This window comes from Mus caroli, chromosome 2, assembly GCF_900094665.2.
Source record: "Mus caroli chromosome 2, CAROLI_EIJ_v1.1, whole genome shotgun sequence".
Taxonomy (NCBI): domain Eukaryota; kingdom Metazoa; phylum Chordata; class Mammalia; order Rodentia; family Muridae; genus Mus; species Mus caroli.
Genome location: NC_034571.1, coordinates 110,675,497 through 110,698,275, shown reverse-complemented (window position 1 = coordinate 110,698,275; position 22,779 = coordinate 110,675,497). Strand labels below are relative to the sequence as shown.

Genomic DNA, 22,779 nt, shown 5'->3' with positions numbered 1-22,779 from the left:
AGCTACCCCGGTGCTGGTCAGACCGGAAGAGGCTTGTGGCCCTACTCAGGCCGGTTTTCTGCTTCCCTAACTAATGCAGTCTCAGGTCCCGAGAGCAATTGGATTGGAGCAGAAGCTGTGTTCCACTCACCAGAGGTCTTAAGATCCTGTCCAGACTTAATATTTTTATTGACAATCTAACAAAAATGATAGGCATGGTGAGCTCCTCTAGCTATAACCTAGAGGTGGTTGATGGCTTACCAATATACCGGAGCTAGAGGATGATGGGAGCAGCCCAGGCTGGGGTCACGGACCCCACTTACTTGGTTATCAGTTGTTCATGGATAAACACTTCCCTCTGATCTCTTTCTCTATTTTGTTTCCAGACCCTGAAGTGATCACTTTTGCCAAATTTCTCTTATATTAAAAATATTAGGAGATTTACAGCTGTTTTTATGATGTTGGGAGATCTTGTTAAAGCAGATATATTTTGACAGAAGCTAGAGAAGGCAAAGACACTGGTCATAGCTCGAGAGTTAGTGAGACATACAGAGTGGATTCTGCTCACATCTGCTAGAGCTCTGTTGCCCATGTACCCTTCACTACAAATGAAGCTTTTTTTTTTTTTTTAACAATAAGACGTTGCAATAGTTGATTCTATGGGTCATTTTCTTGTAGTATCCTTGACCCCTCTGGCTCCTACAATCCTTCCTCCCCCTCTTCTGCAAGACTCCTTGATCTTTGCCTATGGTTTGGCTGTTCATATATGTTATGATTGTGTAGCTTGGTGTTCTTGTGGAACTACTAACAGTGGGAATGGGGATGTTTTTCACACTTTGTCTGCTTTGGGGCCTCTTGTCCTCCTATTGAGTTGTCTTGTCCAGCCTTGATATGACAGGATGCGCCTAGTCATATTATAACTTGATATGCCATGTTTGGTTGATGGCCCTGGGAGGCCTGACATTTTCTGAAGTGAATGAAGGAAGAATGGATGGGGAGGGGGGAGGGGAAAATAGGGGGAGAAGAGGGAGGGGAAACTGTTGTCAGGATCTAATATGTGAGAGAAGAATAAATAAACAAATTTTAAAAAGAAGCCGTGATAGACAGGTTGTTAACCACAGGGGAGCTTGCTTTTGGCGTACCAGCCTGACTTGCATGAAGAGAGTTTAGGAAATGCCTAGAGAGCCTGGCTTTGAGTAGACAGAATAGAAAAGGGTGCCTGAGAGCATTTGAAAGCTGCCAGGCTCCTCAGGGACTCCTCTGGCATCATTCCTTGCAGTCCTTCACAGTCCTTCCTCCCCTTTGTTCTCTAGTAACAGGGTGCCTTGCCAAAGGGCTCCAGGCAAGCTGGAAATCCCCACAGCTGAGGGAATTCTAGTAGAGACCAGAAGTGCATGAAAACAGCATCTCAGGTGTGTGTGTGTGTGTGTGTGTGTGTGTGTGTGCCTGTATGTGTATAAATGTGCATGTGAGTGTGTGTGTGCATGTATATGTGCGTGCATGCGAGTTTGTATGTGTGTGTGTGTGTGCATGTATGTGTATAAGTGTGCATGTGAGTGTGTGTATGTGTGTGTGCATGTATATGTGTGTGGATGCATGTGAGTTTTTATATGTGTGTGTATGTGTGTGTGTGTGTTCAAGTGTGTGGTGTTTTGCCAGGTGCCCAGAGCAGATAGAGGTGCAGACTTTCACTAAACAGTTGTGCTTCATTTGGCTCTTCATCTTGTAGACTAGAACCTTTTTCCCTCTGAGTAGGAGGAGTATAGTCCGGACCTCATGTTATGTATTTTTACTGGTGGTTATCATTCCGTTCAAACTTAGAAACTATAAAAAATGAAAGGAATGCATTTGGGTCTTAGGGGCTGTAATTTTGGAAAAATGGGTTCAGCTAGTCTGAATGACTTTCCTGGGAAGGTAGAAAAAATGATAGTTTTATGCACTGGAAAGAAACTGGGACCATGTAACTGATAATCAAGATGGAGCAGGGGGAAGCCACTAATAAAGGCATGTACAAACACGTGGAAATGTCCAGAAAACAGCAGCTGATAACCTCTTGATATGTGCTAGGAACATCTGGCTACAAGGTGATCATCTAGTTATTTGGGTTCTTTTTAGATGCATGAAAAAAGGGTCAAAGCAATCAAAGTTCTCATTCTAAACAGCATAAATTCTGGTTTCTTGGTGGCCTCTGCACTCTATTCTCGGAGTCCATCCATTTCAATGTTCTTTTCATTGTAGTGTTCCTTTTTAATTTCATATTCATGTATTTTGTCCATGTTACCCGATTTCAGCCTGGGGTGTTGTGCGATGTCTCATTCAGCCATTTCTATTCCCTGTCTGATTTTCACCCCAGGTCTAGCTTTTAATGTCTCACATCAGGTTGGTCAGAACTGTGTACCATATAGGACACACAGCATCCCTGCCATTTCCAAGTGTAGTTTCTCAATGGTAATGGCTCTGTTAAACCACTGGCCATGTGGCTCAGGATGCACAGCAGACCTGGGAGCTCAGAACTGCAGGTGGTGAGGTGCAGGCAGCAGTGAGGGCTAAGAAACAATGGCCTCATGGAAAACCAGGCCTCATGTCATACACTCATGTTTGTCTTTGCCTTTTTATCTTAAACCAATACTTACCACATCCCCGAGAGACACACTGGAGTAGTAATTGGCAGAAAATACAGTGATACAGAAACTGAATTATATCACGGTCTCCATCACAGTATGTAAATACTTCTGAGGTCATGTTGGCTGGATGCCTTTCGGAGTCCTTGTGTTTATGAGCTTCTTTAGTGGCTGACAGTCTAAAAGAGCAAATAAGGAAAAACAAACCAACCTGTAGATAGGAAAGTTGTCAGATTTCAAAGACTGCAGGTCATTATGGAAAATACAATGACACATTATTTCAAATATTTACCTTCTACCTTGATCCCCAAGGGTCTTTGTTCTCATTCAAACAAGAAATAGCCCTTGACTTCTTCTTTGAAAGGGAAAAAGGAAAGCAGTAAATCTTTCACTGGCTTTTAAATATGCCCTCCCCTTGCCCCTTTTGAGATAGATTTCCTACTCCTGCTCTTTGGGATGACAAGACAAAATTGCCTTTATATCAACTTCTTTGGCTCACCCATTTCTGAAAGCTTAAAGGCAGGTGGGCTTGCATTGGCCCTGCACAGAAGGCAGAGGAAAGGCTGGCAAAGGTTTGCTGAATCCACAACCTGGAAAATCAACGTGGATTTTCTCACTTTAATGGGAAATAGCAAAGGGAGAGAAATCTTAAAGACCTTGTGCCCAGTGAGCTGCAGCTGAGAAATACAGAATGGTGGATACTTGGATACTCGCTTAGCGCTTTGACGTTGCCTGACTGGACTCCCTCTGGGTTTTATTTTCTTGGGACTTACTTTTAATAATGTGTGTGTGTGTGTGTGTGTGTGTGTGTGTGTGTGTGTGTGTGTGTGTGTGTGGTGAGGAAGAGGGCTGCACATGTGAATTCGTGTGCTTGTGAAGGCCAGAAACTTGGTTACCTCTGGAGCTCGAGTTACAAATGGCTGTGAGCCATCTGACATGGGTTCTGGGAACAAAACTCAGGTCTTCCACAAGAACACTAAGTGCTCATAACTATTAGCAAACTCGCTAGGCCATTCTCCTTATTTAAAAAAAAATTAAATTTAATTAATTTATTTTAAAGTATTTTTTTAGAATTTTATACAGTACAGTGCATTTATATAATTTCCATTCCCACTTCCTTCCTTCCAACTCCTCTTTCACCCACTTCCTCTCAGATTTATAACATCTTCTATAATTATTATTGATGCATATACGTTACCACACACGTGTGTGTATAAAACTTACTGAATCCATGTAAGTTTTGATCATATGCACATGTGTTTATGGCTGACCACTAGAGACTGGCTAGCCCGAGAGGAGAGGTTTGTTCCTGGACAAAAGCTGATGCTTCCTCTCTTGGCTGCCAAGGATTGCATATCTGTTCTCTATCTGTTCTTTATTGTTCTTTATCTGGGGTGGGGCCTTGTGAAATGTTCTCCGTCTCCATTGGAGTATTGACATGGATGTCCTAATGTTGGTCTTGTTTAAACAACCAAACTACTGAGATTTTCATGGGTGAAGCTTTCATATATTGTCTAGAAAACAGAATCTTACAGCAGACATCCTTGTTTTTAGGCTCGTCCACTCTTTCTGCCCCCTTTTCTGAGACATTTTATGAGTCTTAGTTATACGGCTTAACATTGTAGATGAACTGATTGGGTCTGGGCACACTTTAGTCAATGTCTACTGCTGTGAAGAGACATCATGGCTACAACAATTACTCTACAGGAAAGCATTTAATTGGAGGTTGGTTTACAGTTTCAGAGGGTTAAAATCTTATCAGCATGGCAGGAAGCAAAGCAACACACAGGCAGACATAGTGTTGTAGAAAGAGCTGAGAGCTCTACATCTGGATAGGCAAACATCAGGAAAAGAGAGAGCCACTGGGCCTAGCTTGAGCTTTTGAAACCTCAATGTCCTTCTACCCCTAACCCCAGTGACACATTTCCTCCAACAAGGCCACACCTCCTAATCCTTTCAAATAGCGCCACTCTCTGAGCATTTAATATAATGACTTATGGGGACCATTTTAATTCAAACCACCATGACCACTTACACTCTACATTTTGACCACTTGTGCATCTCTATAGCAGCAACTATTTGCAAAAAAAAAAAAAAAAAAAAAAAAAAAAGCATCTTTGATAAAGGGTAAAGGGTGTATTTATGGAGGTAGGTGTAAGGACAAGTATTTAGAATACAGTTAGAAGCTGTATTGATTTGGGTGATTGGCAATCATGGGTCCTCCTTTAGAATCTATGACTCCTCCAGCCATGGGTAGTTGTCTGGGTTTATAGAAACATTAATAAATTCCTTCCTCTTGAGCAGTCCTTAAGTCCAATTATCTGTCAGTTACCCTGGGGATGCAAGTGTCACTATTGTACAGTTGGGGATCTCTTGTTAACCTGCTCATTGATAGGCTGGCTGGTTACTTTTCTCTCTCGGTAGCTTCCATCTCACCCTCTGAATTCATGAGAGCTAGTGCTCAGAGAAGGGACTTCCAGCACAGTTCCAACTTGATTCCTCCTAGTCTTGTGTCCAAAGTGTGTGGCACCATTGGAAGAAACCAAGGGCAATAATCACAATTGCCTCCATTATTTTGGGCCCACTTGACCAATAATGTGAAGAAAGATTTCCTTGATTTTAGTTTTTTTTTTTTTTTATAGGTTTTTGGCTCTGCAAGGCACCTGTTTGGCAAAGTTCATTTTTAAGTGTGCTCAAAAGAATGCTTCTCTATGGCCTTTTTACAGAAAGTGGGATCAAGGAGTTATCTACTAGGAAGTGATTTCCAGGAGAATGTGTCTTTCAGTGGAATTCTAGCAATTCCTTTTTAGGTTTTTTTTTTTTTTTTTCAGTTTGGGGAGGTATTGTTTGCTTTTTAAGGAAAAGATTCATAGTTATTTAAGGATGTGGGAAACCATATTCTGCAATGATTTAATGACCCCTGAAGATTCCTATCGAGTGTGCATTTCTTTGCAATAGCAAATTTAGACTCAATTAAAAAATGGTATTTAACTTGGCTTGTTTCAAGCTTGCTCATACTATACAAGAGAATCAGGTACATTTCCATACTTTTAGAAGGAATAACAGATTGTGTGAAATGGAAGGTTTTGACCAGCTGGGTTTAACAGGCAGGGTCTGCACTAAAAGACCACAAATCACCATTGCTGAAAGTAAGATATGAGCCTCACTCTTTGGAACTTAAACTTGGATGATCCTGAGGTATGTGATGCTGAAGTGGGTGATACTGAGATGGGTGACCTGAGATGGGTGACCTGAGGTGGGTGACCTGAGGTGGGTGATCCTGAGGTGGGTGATGCTGAGGTGTAAACTGGCCTTATTATGCTAACTGTATGTAGTAGTGATGAATCATAGTTGGTATTGCCCATCCCTGCTGTTTTATTAGGCTTCTTTAGTACTTTGCTTAAGCATCATGACGAAAAGAAACTTAGGGAATAAAAAGTGTACTTGACCTATAGGTTACAGTCCATCATCAAGGGAAGACAAGGCTAGAACTCAAAATAGGAACCTGTATGCAGGATTTAACTGAGGTATGCTGCTTACTGATTTTCTTCCTCTGTTTCTACCTTTCTTATACCACCCAGGACCATGTGCCTAAGGGTACCCATCAAAGTGGGCAGGGCCCTTCTACATTAATCATCAATTAAGACAGTACATGTCCACAGGCCAATCTGGTGGAGCCAGTTGCTCAACTGAGGCTCCTTCTTCTCAGGTGTCTACAATGTGTCAAGTTGACAAAAACTAACCAGTACAATTGACTCCTTGTCAATGAAGCTATATTTTTAAAAATGTTTATTTATCCTCCAAATCTCATGTCATTATCACAATACATTCTTTTTAAAAATTGAAAATTTCTCCTTTAAAACATTGTTTCTTTGGCTATGGGTTCTGGCCATAAGTCTCATATAGCCTTATTCTAAAAGGGAAGCATCAGGTCACAGTTATAATCAGATCAAAGCAAAACCGAATCCAACAATATAAAAACAGTGTCTAGTGTCTTGGACTCACTCAAGATGGTCTGGGCTCTAAAAGGCTTGGACAATCTCATCTCTTTGGCTCTGTCTTTTGTGACATTTGTCCATAGTCTTAGGTGACTAAGCTTTTAATGTTAGTAATAATTTTATTTTTTAATCTGATCTACTTAAAAGGAATAGTTGATTACTGCTTAGAAAGATGTGCTGATAGCACCCATCATTTCTTTTTCTAGTAATAATATTACTAGAGGCAAAGTCCAGCTCAGACCTTTGGTCATTTTCTCAAGTCATCCTTTTCTAGATACAGGCAGACAGCAAGTATGACTTATAAAGAACAGGTATTTTAGCAGTAAAGGTTGGAACTATAGTTTGCTTAGAGTATAATTTTTTAGTGAAATTATGAATAGCCATGATGTGTTCTTCCAGTTCTTGCTGTCATTTTCTTTGTGGCTTAACATCTCAAGATTCTCATTCTGATAGATGGATTCACTTCATTTGATTCCCGGGTGCGTATATTTCTTACTATTGCCATATTGAGGATCCTTTCCTAGCCCAGTCCATACAGCAACACAATCTGGTTTTTTCTTGGAGTTTTCTGTAAGTGTCATTGAAAGGAAGACATTTTACCATGCTGGATTAATTAGGCGTGGTAGAGAGGCTGAACTTTTAGTATTGAAGAGGAGGATTTTGTGCTAATGGGCTCATTGAGGGTATTTCCAGGCCAGCAAAAGTGTTTGCGGATCCTTATACTGTGTTGAATGGTGTGTAAATCTATAATAGTCAGGGGAATAGTATAGGTGCAGGACAATATAAGATACTCTTTTTCCATTCCATAGATATATAGCCTTGTTGAGAAAGAGTATCCACAAAAAGGTGATAGGTCTAGTTTGCCATAATGAGGGAGATGCTTTGGTGAAAGTGAAATTTGATTTGGGGCATATATAAAGTATGTCTGTGTGTTGGGGATAGGCAGGGCAAGTTATACATAATAGGAGATTGCAGTAGCTTGAATCAAATCTGAGGCTCATGGCAGGAACTTGGAGCTGTCATACTAAGTTCTGTATATTTATTGAAGGACAGAGATACTATTTGAGTCTTGAAGGCCAGTGGGGTTTTAGACTTTCACTGAAATATCGTCCTTCTAACTTTCAGGCTGGTCCAGCATGTTGCACTATCTCTATAGCCTTTGAGAACAGTATTTTCACTCACAGCAGTTCTTATTAATGCTCTTCTGCTTGCTTGCTCGATGTCTGGGTCTAGCTTCTCTTAAGTGCTGTAATTATGTGGAGTTTGCGATAACATATGCTATCACTGGTGTATGCAATGTCTTCTCCGGAAGAAAAAAAGCATCATTTAGAGCTCAGGATAGCTCTCCAGTGTTAGTTCAGAAAACCAAGTATCTCTCTAAGGATGACATGATAAGGTCATCTTTAGAGCGGGGTGGTTCTCAGACTTCACTGTGCATGTGACTAATTCATTAAAACTGAGATGTGGACAATATTTACGATTCTGAAGGTCCAAGGATCAGTTAGTAGTGAAACTTGTTCCCAGTCACAGGACAAATGCCATGACAACACTGTAGTCTAGGAAGGCTGTGTGTGGGAACAAGTGGAATGTACATGGAATTATGGTCATGGAGTCTCCCACACACCCTCAGCAGTGAGTCATGGTTGTTATCCATACAGAGTGGTGCTTCACATAAGAAGGGTTCCCTTGGGACACAAGTCATTGACGTTTCTGAATACTGGGTCTTTTTCATCAGGATCCCAGCAACAATACTTAGGATTTTCCAGCAAGGAATAGGACAGGGTGAGTGAAGGCTCAATTGATTCTGAATTTCTTCCTTATTAACTAACTAGTAGGTTAAAGGTGAATCCGGGTGCTCGATGCACTCTGCACAGGTTAGTGGTGTGCACTGAATACCTTCTCTGAGCCTGGTCCTACTAGGCATGTGGATCTCTGGCAATGTGTGAGAAGATATTTCTGCTGTTCAGGAACGTTCAATGTTATTGGTATAGAAAAATCCCTACACTTACAAGCAATGAAAGGAAAACATTAGGAGACAGGAATATAATAATTCAATAAATTGAATGCAAGCAAGGACCAAAATTATGACACCAGCAGCAAGTGCGGGGCAACCTCAGGGAGGCTTCAGGGTTGGCTTCATTCCCTAAAACCAGAGTTTCAGTTTCCGAGGGGAGGGCTTTATTGTTTGGGTTTGGAGATCTTATGGATACAGACCTGGGAGCTGCTGGGTGTGGAAAAGAAAGGCAGAGTCCAGTGCAGAAACACAATTCAGTGTTTCAAGAACTGAGAGCACAATGAATGCAAATCACAGCCTTCCACCCTCCTGCCTCATTCATCAGTGAATAAAGCCGTTCTTTAAATGAAACCATCCCTAGATAATGAGATCAGTGCTCCCCTGGATGGGGTTTTATTGGACACTCCCACGGCTTGTAGACTCAGACCTCGAGTGAGCTCTCTCCATAGAAGATAAATAAGAATGGGACTTAATGGGAAAGGCCATCTCAGGATCTCAGGGCAGATACCTTAGAGTTCCCGGACGAAGCAGACAAAGGGAGAAGGGGCTGGGAAAGGCCCTGGAAGGCAGAGAGGGGACTTCTCTCCTTTGTCTTATGGGGAAAGCTCTTTGAAAGAACCAGGCCATTCAGTCCTTATAGAACACTTTCAACTCTCATAACTCTGAGCTGGGAACTCATCTGCTGTCCCTGGAGAGCAGATGCAGAATGGCATCTCCATCCTTCCGACAAAAGTTAAGAATACAGAGGCTATATGTGTCTGGCAGGAGACACTCAGGCACTCCTTACCCTGTTCAACGGGGACCCCTGAGCATGACCCAACCCATGATGTGGCTTTTTCTTACGTATGAACCAAACCCCATTCTACTGGAAGCTCCTTATCAGGAATATTCTCTGAGTTTTCCTGCAGAAAATCAATCTCCACCTAAGACTGAGGAAACAGACAGCACCTTCCTCCTCCCTCCAGCGTGGCTGAGAGGCTCTTGCCAATTCCCCTCAGAGACATGCTCCACAGAAGTGCACCCCTCTGTTCTGTGGCCTGTTTTTATTTCCATGACAGCTAAGTAGCCTCTAGATGAGCATTTCCATGCAGATTCCATATGGCATCTGCTCTTTGCTTATGTTGGTATCTCTGACCTGTTACGGTTGAATCTTTGCTTGACTAAAGTGGGCAGAGGGATCCTATAAGCTTAGATCATGTCATTGGCTCTTTCCGATCTCTGGAAAAAATGCTGGCTGGACTCCTGTCCCCAAACAAAATCAAAGCCGCCACGGTAGAGAATCTGATTGCGACCTTTTCATGTCTTGCTCTTACTCTCCTATCTGGAGCAGTTTGACCTCAGTAGTTCCCAGTGGTGGTGCAGAGGTGAAATCTGGTTTACAGATACATTTGTTTGGACTAGTCTTGTGTACTGTAAACACCTTAATTACTTCTCAATACACTTACATGGATGTGTTTTTATGTAAACATTTGGATATCCGACTGTTTTGAACAACTCTGAGGAGCCAGCAGTCCTGGTCCATGCTGCTACTTGGAATGTTGACCTGAAGCTGAGGACAGCTGCCCACTCTTAACCTTGACTTAGTCTACCTATTCTAGTTTGTTACTAACTTGGGGAAGAGAGAGGGTTTTGGCTTATAAACCCTGATCACTCACTTGAGGGAAACCAGGCAGTAACCTGAGCAGGTACAGAGGCAGGAACACGGAGGAACTCTGCATATTAGCTGGCTCAGGTTCATTTTTTATACAACCCAGGGCCATCTGCTCAGAGGGTAGTAGTGCTCTGTAAAGTGGACAGAGCCCTCTCAACTCAATTCCTCTAGAAAATGTCCCACAGGCATGCTCACAGGGCAATCTGATGGAGGCAATTCCTCAGTTGAGGTTCTCATTTCCTAGATAACTCTAGCTTCTGTAAAGATGGCAAAGGGTAACCAGTCTACCACCTCAGCCTCACCCACATCGCAACCCCTGTAAGCACTGGAGTGGTTGATCTTACTGAGTCCCAATGGAGCCCTTACTAACTCCATTTTCATTTCCTGGGTGGCCCAAGTCAAAGCAAGAGATTAAGGAAGGGTGGACATGTATAGTTTAGGAATTGTACATGCTGATTTGGGGAGAGGAGAGGATCTTGGAAAGGGTCCAAAGTAGAAGAAGAGAAAGACTCCATTAGTACCTTTTAGACCATCTATACCAAAGGAGTAGAGTGATATCTATTTTCTAATTCATTCTATCACAGATTTCTAACATTGAAAATCATAACACACGCACATACACACACACCCCCCCAATTCCTAGAAAAACAAAATAAAACACACAAAATAAAAATAAAAATGTATCAGCAGTGAGAACTGTTGTCAGAATTCAGAATGAGCGTGTGATGGCCCTGAGAGAAACATAAAGTTGAAGACTAGGAAGAAGGATTGTGTATGACTCATGAGCAGGGAGCAAACTCATGTCAGAACAGGAAGGAAAGATTTTCTCAATCCGAGAGTTCTATATTCAGCAAATCCATAATCAAATTCTTTCTGTTAAAGATTTAGAAAGGTAAGCAAGAGAGTGTCACTCCCTTTAATGACAGGGCTCTGAAGATTTATCTAATTTGAAATATCTTAACTTGAATTTTTGGGAAAGTGCATGTTTACTATGCACTAGCTATTTACATGTAACTAGCTATTTTCAATCTAGGCTCTAGACTAGTATAGATGTTTTCCAATAAAATCATGTGGAAGATGGCCGATGGGAGCACAGAGCCCTGGTAGACAACCTTCAGAAAGGGGCCATCAGTGACACATGCCAGAAGCATGACAGTGAACAAGACAATGGCTGTCATCAAATATAAAATTCAATAGGAGAACTACAGCATAGCACAGCTTTGAAGGGTGACCTGTGAGTTAGCCAAATCTCCAAACCATTATTACAATCATGGCACGGCTTTGAAGGGTACTCTACGAGCGAGCAAAATCTCCACACCAGTCATAATCAGTCCATTCTTACAAGACTTGTTGTTCAAAGGCTCTTCCTAACAAAACACATATTGAAGATAAACAGATTTTTTCCCTGAATCTATGATTCAAGAACTATACATGCAAACCAAAAGGACAAGTTCAGCAATTATGAGTGGGTTGGAAGACATGATTATCTCCAGTATTTGGTAAGTTTTCTATTTCTCCACTCCCCGCGTAGCATACATTCTAGCACCCCAGTTGAAACCAACTGGTATCATCAGTCTGTCCTCTTTTCTGAGTTCTGCTCTCTGGGCAGTTGTTACTTGGAGCAGAAACAGTGACTCGCTGAGAACATTGCAGAGAAATGTCTGAAAACTGTACAGGGAAGCCACGCACCTGCTATGGAAATATCTGTGGCTGTCCTACGGGGAAGGAGTAGGCAGGATTAGCATGATGGGCCAGCAGCAGGTGGTATTTCGCTTCAGCCACTGAGTTCATGCACATGTCAAAGTACTTGACTATGGCACCTCTTGAGCTTGCTTCATCTTCATTTTCTGAACCTCTTTGTATAATAGGCTATGGCATTTCCATGGGAAAGTGTAGTGCAGTTATTAAAGGTATCCATTGGATTTAGCAATCCAATTCTCAGGATAATCAACTTGGCTGACTACATGCTGCAGTGACCTTGCTGAATCTTGTACACCAGGGTCTGTAGATTATATAGTGCATTAATCTGCTTGAGTTTCTATAGCAATATTCCACACGGCTCTGTGCATTAAACTATAGACATTTATTTTCTCATGGTTCTTGAGGCTGGAAGTCCAAGAACAAGGAGTCATTTTGGCTGGGCTCTGACTCCAGTGAATTCTAGGCCATGGCCAGAATAAAAATTAGAGCAAGGGACTGAAAAGTAGCTTGATGGATAAGTGCTTGCTGTGCCAGTATGAGGACCTGAATTTGTACCCCCAACACCTATGTAAAAAGCCCAGCATTACTACATGTGAATCCAATACAGGACTGTAAAAATAAGGAATCCGCAGAGCTCACTAGACAGCCATTCTAGGCCAAACAATAAATTCCAGTTTCTGTGAAGATACTTTTATCAAAAAAAAAAAAAAAAAAAGATACCACATACTGGAAATGTGGTGAGCAACTGAGGGAAACACCTGATGGCCATAGTGTGGCCACCACAAGAATGTCCACTCATTTATATACATTTCTGAACACATGAGTGTGTAACTGCACACACATACACACACACACATACAAACCCATATACCCCGTATATATATATATATATATATATATATATATATATACACATACACCATACATAAATTATATACATATATACATACCACACACATATACATATATACACACACATCATGCACTTCCATATACATGCATAACACACCTACATACACACACCACATATACATATACCATATACATATATTATGAATATACCATATGCATACTTACACACCACACACATACACACAAACACACACATTAATTTAAAAGCAGTCAACGTTGGCCTGGTGGCTTTATTTTCTGGTATCAGTTGCCTGTCCTTACTCATAAGAGAATCAAGAAAAATATTCTGCCAGTAAACTGAGTTTTTGGCTTGATGCCTTATAAATAAGTCCTAAGCAAATCCCCTATCCCACTGAGATTCACGACGTTAAGCTCACTAGCTTTATTTCAGCATATTGGAGGGCCTGTGACTCTTTGTCTTTGGAGCCATCAAAGCAAGGCGTGCTAAACAGTTAAAAAAAGATAGCCAGCCTCCCACCTCTATGTATCTCCTGGGCTTCCTTTTGTTCACCCAGACCCTGCAAAAGTCATCAACTGTTCCAATTCATTGTCTGACTCAGTGACCCTGAACCTCTTGGTGGCTTGGAATGCATATGGAATGCTCTTAGTTAGTGCTTGGCACAACACACATATTAGTATTCCTGCAAGGCACCCATGCCAGGAAGAGGGGAAATCGGAACACTAATCAGAAACTTCTACACCATCACACCAGAGAGGAGTTAGGTAGGGACTGGACGCTGACTCCCCACTTCTAAACCTTACACTGATTACTAAAATGTTTTATTAAGACTTGTGAAACCGACCAACACTTCGTTGAGTACACAGTGCTCTGAACCTCCTGTCTGACAGTGGGGCCTGCTGGGTAGGAAAGGACTTGGGAAAGGTGGTTCAAACACTCTGTGAAACTCACTTTCTACCCTAGAGCAGGTTTTCTGCGAGAGTGCTCTGCCTATCCACTGGGAATGCTTGACTGTTTCCTCGTTACAATTTCTCCATAGTGTTGGTTCTCCTCCAACTTCTGTGAAAGGCACATCTGTTGGAAGGTTTGATGTGATGTCTATGTTTGCTAAAAGCTGGCTCTGACCAGCTGATGTAAAGGATCTTGGGAGAGAACTCGTTCACATGCCTGGTGCCTCTTAAGCAAGGGAACAGATTTGAAAGGATTATCCCAGATGATGACTTTAAGATCAAACTAGGGCAAACAGTTAGCCACAGGCGCTGGAGGTTCTTTGCAAGCACAGTCCTCTGGGGGCTCCTGTCACTCTGCTTGCCAGTAATGGGTATCAGTTCCAGGGATCATCTTTTGGGTTGATGAGTATCCTCTCAGAATGCTCAGAAGCCATATGTGTTACCCAAGCAGTCAACCCAATCAGGGAGGGCAGCCATGGAGTCGAATCTCTTTTTAAACCCACATGACTTCTAGAAGAGTTATGTTCTGGTTAGTGGATTCTGACTATTTCCTTCTAAGGAGCAGTAGGCTGGTCTGAGGAAATAAAACCCACACCAGTAATTCCCAACCCTCACTCTTGTTGAATGTTCTCCGATTCCAGATGTGTTCAGCAGACTGGTGGCTCTCTGCACAATTAGCTTATGTCTGTTCTTTTTTCTCTTCTCCTTTTCCTACCTATCCCCTAATACAGTACTAATGACAGAGAAGCTGCCAAAAGAAGATACCAAAGGCAATGAAATAGACCTATCAAAGATTCATTTCTAGCCTGGAAATCCTGTTTAGAAAGTAGGGTTACTGTTTCTCAGAAGGCTCACACCAATGCAGTCAGAGGGTGTGATTGGAAACTGTGTCACCCCAGACACATGAGAAAGTCACACTGTAGGTGGCCAAGCTGTAAAGTGTCTTTATAAAATAGCCTCATACTCTTAGCAGAATTCTGAGGGCCAATTCCTGGGAGTCTGCTTGAGGCACTCTATGTGTAGTTTTATATGAACCAACCAGAATCCCCAGAGCTCCCTGGAACTAAACCACCAATCAAAAGAAACACATGGAGGGACTCGTGGCTCTAGCTGCATATGTAGCAGAGGATAGCCTTGTTGGTCATCAGTGGGAGGAGAGGCCCTTGGTCCTGTGTAGGCTCTATGCCCCACTGTAGGGGAATGCCAGAACCAGGAAGCAGGAGAGGGTGGGTTGGGGAGCAGGAGCGGGGCAGGGATAGGGGGTTTTCAGAGGGGAAACCATGAAAGGGGATATTTGAAATGTAAATAAAGAAAATATCTAATAAAAAGACAGAAAAATACTGTATGTATGTTATATTTTAAAAATATAAAGTCTTTGTATTGTTTTATTTTTCAATACTGTTCAACAGTGTAAATAATATCTAGTTACTTTGTGGGGAACAGAAAGAGCAGGGTGTTTGGTTCTTTACAGGACAGTACTATAGCCCTCATGAGTCCTGTGTAAACCCCGATCAGGCATCAAGTGCAATTACTCAGGTGGTATCGTGTGAATGACTGAAGTGTGGTGTGTAGATGTCTCTCTTCATAGGGGGTCCACTTTGGAACAGAGATTACCAGCAAGGATGCCATTCACTAGACATAGGCATGGTACAGACACTCTGGCATTTAATTATTACCAAAACTCTTCCAAAGCTTATTCAAAAATTTCAGAAGAAGAATTGAAACACTTGGAAATGAAATAATTTAGTCCAAGCAACCCGCTGTGAAGTGATAGGGCTTGTGGCTGCATTTGGGTCTGTATCCCAGCTCCTTAAGACTGGGACCTCTTCATTGGGTTTTCTGATGTAACCCCTGGGCTTAAGAGAGCCCCTGCCAAAGAATAGTTCTCAAAGGATGCTGCCAAGTGCTGCTGATAGAGGTCAGCACCTGGGCTCTCAACCGTGGTCTCTGTGGTCCCTCCTCAGGCTCTTCATCACTGTCAGTCAGCCAGCTGCCTCTCTCTTACTCTCCCTCTCTAAAGGACCTACAGCTGCAGGAACCTCAGGTAGAGTCTCATGGCCACTTTTCCTTTCTCTTCTATCCTCATTTCTCTTTCCATACAGAATGATTTGACTATAAGTATGAGTACTGTTTTGGCAAAAACATTATTGGAAGTTACAAGAACTTTATAGTAACTAGAGATTCCATCTGTTCTTCAAGGAAGAAAAGATCTATGTGTACACTTGAACTTTAAGACAAAATGAAAACACTGGGCAGACGTTTTCAAGTTCCCTGGAGATCTGGGGCTGAGACTTTTAGGGAGCCCAGGAGTCAACACTTTTTCAAAACAACATCAGGAGGTTGCTTGCCCTTTCCATCCTTAAGACAGGAACAGTAGACAGTGGGAGGTCACAGAGGCTACAGGACAGAAGGAACTACAGAAGTGACCGATGTAGCTACCTTCCAGTGAGTCTCACTCAGAGACCCAGAAGAATGGGAAGCAATGTCATTGACCCACCCACTAATGGTGTTTAGTTTGGTATTGGGTGAGGGAAAAGGACTGACGCCCTGAGGTCCAGCAGAAAGAATGGAAGCAGGCAACCTTGGGAGTTATAGAGGTTGGAGGAACCTTCCAGAATGCACCAGAGATCAGGGAGGTGAGAGACTCTCAGGACTCAAAGGAAGGGACCTTAGATGAAATGCCTATAGTAGGAAGAGGGAACTTAAAGAGCCCATCTCCAACAGGAAGACAGAACATCAAGTGAGGGATGGGGGTGTCATTCCACAGTCACGACTCTGACCCATAATTGTTCCTGTCTAAAAGAATTACAGGAATGGAAATGGAGAGGAGCCTGAGGAAAAGAAGGTCCAGCGACAGGCCCAAAGTGGGATCCAGCTCAAGGGGAGGTCCCATGGCCTGATACTATTACTGAGGCTATGGAGCACTCACAAAAAGGGATCTAGAATGACTGCATTCTTGAAGACTCAACAAGCAGCTGAAAGAGTCAGATGTAGTTATTTCTACCCAACCAATGGACAGAAACAGATGACCCCTGTTGTTGTTGAATTAGGGAAGGCTGAAAGAAGCTGAGGAGAAGGGCAATCCTGTATCAGGACCAGCAGTCTCAACTAATCTGGACCCCTGAGATCTCTCAAACACTGGACCACCAAACAGGCAGCATACACCAGCTGATATGAGGCCCCCAACACACATACAGTAAAAGACTTCTGGGTCTGTGTTCATTCAGAGATGATACACCTAACCCTCAAGAGACTGGAGGCCCCAGGGAGTTTAGAGGTCAGGTGGAGTTGGGGGTGGGGACATCCATGTGGAGACAGGGGGGTGCGGGAGGAGGTGTGGGATGTGAAATAGTCAGAGAGTGGATGGGGGGGGGTTGAATAAAATATGGAATTAAAAAAATAAATTAAAAAATACACTGTCTATATTAAAGTATAACTAAATGACTTCACTTAAATAAATTCATTATTATTATTATTATTATATGCATATGCATGTGCAAGTGCACACACATACATGCACTCATGCCACAGTGTGCCTGTGGAGGTCAGCAGACGGCTGTCAGGAGTTGATTCTCTTATGCTGCATTCCTCAGGCACACTGTCCTCTATGCAATCCTAGAGTTTCTGCCTTACCTTCCATCTCATCAGAGGATCAATGTTATTTTTATTTAATTTTATTGGAAATAGATTTTTTTCATGCAATATATTCTGATTGGGGTTGCTCGTTCCCCAACTCTTTCCAGATTCTTCCGATTGTCCTGAGTCCCCCCTCCTCCTTATAAAGCATGTACTTAAGAAAGAGCAAAGGAAGAAAGGAACAACGGAAGGAAGAAAATAATAAAGTAAGATAAAATAAAACCAGATAAACCTGAATATGACAAAACAAGCAGAAAACACAGAACCAAAATATAGGACAGGAAATGCATACAGAGGCACACAGAGAATCCTTTTCCTCAATAGTTATCATCTACAGACAAGATCACATGGACACAGAGTTTAAAATGAAACCTGGTTGTTCTTAGAGAAGAAAATCACACAGCTGGGCCCTGAGCTACCTCCTGTCCATTTTGAAAGGCAATTCACAAGTACAACGACATGAGAATTTAAGGTAAATCCCTTGAGGGCTGAGAGGAAGAGGAGACAGAGCTACAAGGTCACAGGGCCATGAGAACACATTGTATTCTGCCAAGTGGCTCTTAGAGCAGAACAGCAGAGTCCAGAAGGTGAGCCGAGAGCAAGGAGCAGGCAGTCAGGCCCTCCGTGAGGAGCTCTGTCTGCAGGTTCCCAGCTCACAGGCAGTCTACCTTAGAACATTGTTTCCCAATTGGGTGGAAATACAGAAGAATTGGCAAGTGAGTCGGGGACCCACTTGCTTCAACGACACACTTTCTAAGAGTTTCAGACAAAACCAGAAAAGTTTAAGAGGGGTCAAGTGGCCAAAGGAGTGTGTAGGAGCTGCTGGATGCCAAGGATGCCTCTCTCTTTGCTGTTTCTCATTCCTGGGCTGTGGCTTCCAACCTTGAGTTCTCACCCAACAGGGCAGATTCTGGGGAAGAACTTCTACTCTGGGTAGGGAATCTAAAATCTAATCTGAAATATTGGGGCTAATGAATCTTGCCCTTTCCCCTTTAAAAGACAATGCTTTGCTGAAGATGCTTTCCTGTCAATGGAGCGAAGGAAGACAGAGGGGAGTGGCCTTTTAAGCCTTGTTGCTCATCAGCAATGACAGACTTGTGAGTAGAACACAGAACCTGTTTGTTCCTTGACTTTCGAATCCTCAGCTGCTTCAACTGACAATCCGCTGGTGCAGGTCTTGGGGCTGGGGTAAGCTGGCCCTTCCACTGTGTCATCTCCACTGGGAGAACTCATGTCAGTCTGTGAATGGTGCAGGAAGGAAGGAAGTGACGTGCTCTCTGCGGGCGGTAGACTCAACTATGTCCCAATGGAAGCTCCAGCTTGCAAATTAAGCTTCATACATTTCCTTTTGCTCTTAAGATATTGGTATTTCTTTCAAACTTGATCACAAAGGAATAAAATTCAAAAATTACTGAGAAAGCTTAAGGAAGAAAACAAGAACAGTTTACAATCTGACTTCCAAAGATACCCGACATAGCATGCATTGGATACCTTTTAATATTTAAAATATTAAAACACTCAAAAGAATATTTGGGGCATAGAATTTAGTAACTACAGTTTGCACCATAGTTTTTATGGCAGTACAAATTATACTCAGCCCTTACATTGCTTTAAAGGCTTTAAAACATTTTCCTGTCAATTTTAACTATTAAAATGCTTAGTGAAGCTTTTAAAATTAATTATTTCATTTTAAATTTATTTAAATCTAATGTGCATGCATTTCTGGTGTGCGTGTGTGTGTGTGTGTGTGTGTGCAGAGACCAAGAGACCAGAGGTCTCTACTAGGTGTCAAGGTTCAGACTGAACCCCAATTTAACTATTGCTTAGACTGTCTGGAGGCCTTAGAATCCCTGCCTGTCTCTGCACCCCCTACCCCCATTAGTTCCTAAGATTACAAGTATGTGCTATATTGTTGGGTTATTTACATAGGTGTTGGGGATCCAGGTCCTCATGCATTCACAGCATACACTTTACCCAGCCCCAATTATTATTTTAAATGTATACCTTTATAGAATGAAGTGTGATAATTTGATACATGTTTGCAATGTATAATGATCAAATCAAGGTAGCTAACATTTCTATCTCCTTAATTTCAAAAGCATAGCACATAATCAATGTAAATGTTGACAGGGTATAATAGGTCAGTGCATACAAGATGTATACAAGGGCTAGTGGTCAGATAAGGATGTTGCATCTTTCATCTCTTTAAAATCAGGCTTTGTGTTTAGGGAAGAACTAAATGAAGGCACAGGCTAGCTTTGTTCAAAGGACTACTCCCCCGATGACATTGACCTTTCCAGACTGGTAGCAATAGCTTAAAATGTATCTTCTTTTTCTTCCTCAGCTTCCTCGTCCATCCTTGTTTTCCTTAAGGCTGATTGATGTATAAACACTTGGGGCTAATTTCTTCCATCTCCTTCTCTTCCTTTTTCAACAGTATTATGCAAGATCCCAAACAAATTACCTAGGGTCCATTTGCTGTTTGTTGTGAGAAACTGTATATTGTAGAGCATTTCCAAAGCATTACAGCTATTATGGCCACAACACTTCAGTAACAGTCCATGGGAAACACATAGAAATAGCTAAAACTGGATGTTCTGGCAATGACGGAAGCCCTCTAATCAAGTTCACCTGACAACCTTTCGACTTTTCAGAATCAACAGACATCGTGTGTTAACTGTAGATGGCCGAGTTTCCAACTCAATCGGTGGTCATGACCTTGCTTTAGCGGACAATGAATTACCCTAATGCAGTCCCTGGCACCTCATTCTGCCTCTGAAATGAGAGGCTCCTCTCTCATTACTGGCTCATTTGGTTAGCATGCCCTTCCTCTGAAGTCAAGACCACAGAGGGACTCTACTTCAATCTAGAGTTCTCTAATTGCTTCAGGACCACAAGAAACACTTAAAAATAGTCTAAATTTTTGTTTTTTTGCAGAAAACCATACATGGGCTGTAGTCAAAAGGGTGAGATAATTTAGACATATTTGGTTGAGAGTATCATAGTTATGACTGTGGTTGGCAGAATTTGGAATTGACTTTCAGGGTACATTGCCCCTACAGTGATTTCTATGATTTTATGATGACTGGGAGGTTCAGGTACATGGAACCTATCATGTGAATTCTTTAAAACTACAGTATTTTCCTTGAATGCGAGCAGTGGACAAACTGAGAAAGATCTGAAATATAAGAAGTATTCACATGAATGAGAATGTAGTTATAAAACTATCCTATTGAACAATGAATATATGCTAATAAGTTAGAAAATATAGATGTTAATAAAACAGGGAAATTCAGAACACATCAGTAGCTGGTTTAAAACAAGAATTCAGTTCACCAATGCTAGCTTGAAGATGGTAGGGTCACATGAAAAACTGATGAAGAAAGTGAATCTTCTCCCAGCCAGGAGCTTGGAAGCTCCATCAGCTAAAGGCACAAGGTTTTAAACGCATTCACACGAGGTAATACTTTTTATGAAATTTAACTAACTTTGCAAATAATAAAAGAACTTGGTATCATCAACATGATGAAGCCTGAGTGCATGTGTATATGAAGGAGTAAAACATGATATGGAAACATGTACAGGCTACTGTGGAGAAAGATCACTTAACCCTAGCATAACAGGGCAAGATTAGCTTCTCTTTAGAGAGCTGGATAAAGTCAATTTTCCCGGTGCTGTGGATGAAAGAATGCATATATAAAGTCCACTATCGTGGAGATGAAGTCCACAGGTGAAATTCTCTTTCCTTTGAGACTCCAAGACTCACTGCATCTCACAGAGGGGCATTCTTGTCAGTGTTCTCCTGCAAAAGCTTCCCCTGAGAGTAAAGATAACTCCAGTTGCTGGGGGCTCAAGCAGGCTTATTATTGTCACTCATCTAAACTCTGAATGTGTTAAGTTTGAGTTAGTTCAATGGAGGGCACCACTAGCACCACAGGGATCTGAGCAAACTTTGCTATGTGTTGAAAGCAAATAATTGCATAGCCTAGAATTCAGGACCCTTAACAGGCTAAGTCAGTCCTTCAATCATCATTCTGATAGTTCTTAAATTCTTCATTACAACGTCAGTGCAGTAGCCATTTCTATTCTTTATTTAAGCCAGCATGCTATGACAAATGAAAAACTTTTCTGGATCAGTGTCTAACTGGAGCCAAGCATGAAGGACTCCATGTTTAAGTTCTCCTGACCCTTGCTTTTCTTCTCTGTTCAGGTGCCCTGCTCTGGCTTAAATAGTGTGAGTATCCTGGGAGCTGAAGATATGTCAGTAAGAACAATCACTGCTTTCATGGGAGTTGAAAAACTGAAAACATGCCTGTGACTGTGTAGTTAGGCTCAAGTGTGTATCATCTGCCCTCCATCCTTACCCGCCATGACAGGGGCCCACCCATCCCTCACCCATGCAAGCTATTCTGAAGTTAGCTTTGGGGAAAATAGGTATGGACAAGTGTGCTGTATCCATTGTGAGATTTTCTAATAAAGCAATCTTCCATGCCTCAACACCTTCTTAGTTGACTTTAAATGGCTCGCACGCTGTATAGTAAACAGATGCACAGAATTGGTCTGGAAACATTACTTTTTTGTTGTTGCTTTTGAAAATTAATTTTAAAACATGTATGCGTGTCTGTGTGCAAGATATCCATGGAGACTGGGCGAGAACATCAGATTGCCTGGAGCTGGAGTCACAGGAGGCTGCGAGCTGCCAGCACTGGGTGCTAGGAACCCAACCTAGATCCTCTGGAAATGCAGCAAATGCTTTTAACTGTCGAACCATCTCTCTAGCTACCTCTTCCCTGTCTTTTACAGCTAAGGTTGTGGTAAGTAGTCCAGGATGCCTGTAGACTGCAGCTTAGACAGTTTTCCTGCCTCAACCTCTAAGTGCTGGGATTATAGCTGTGTACCAGGGCCATGACAAGCTCTAGAATTTGTTCTAATTAGATGTCTCAAGTCCACCAAAAATAGATATAACCCTGGGATTTACTAAGGAGGCATATAATAAAGCTTTATTTCCTAGTTAGGGACTAGGAAGAATAATGAAGGCATTATCACATGAAATGGCTCATTCAATTGTCTCAGCGGTGGAGAAAGCACGGTTTCTCAGAACTTTGATACTTTTCTTTCAATATGGCTATTTTTGACAAAAACTGAGTATGAGTTTACATTTTTCTCTGCTCTTGGGTAGATTCAGTTGTCACATTGAAGGCCACAGATATTTCCTCTTTGTTAGCTGTGAGCGCCTGACTTGCCAGCAAGAAAGACGCCACAACAGGATCCTTCTGCACACGTTTATTGGGAGAGCTTGATTGCAGAGGTGAAAAGACCCTGAGCCCCAGAACTGGCGCTGCTTATATAGGCCTAGGA

At 42.1% G+C, this 22,779-nt stretch overlaps 1 long non-coding RNA gene across 1 annotated transcript in view; it reads right to left on the bottom strand.

Moving 5' to 3' along the window:
* The window catches only part of LOC110305719, a 71,303-nt gene that overhangs the window by 25,382 nt on the left and 23,142 nt on the right, over positions 1–22,779 (bottom strand). Inside the window, exon 3 of the long non-coding RNA XR_002379184.1 lies at positions 2,613–2,779. This is a non-coding gene — a long non-coding RNA (uncharacterized LOC110305719). The remainder of the gene's footprint in view (positions 1–2,612; positions 2,780–22,779) is intronic.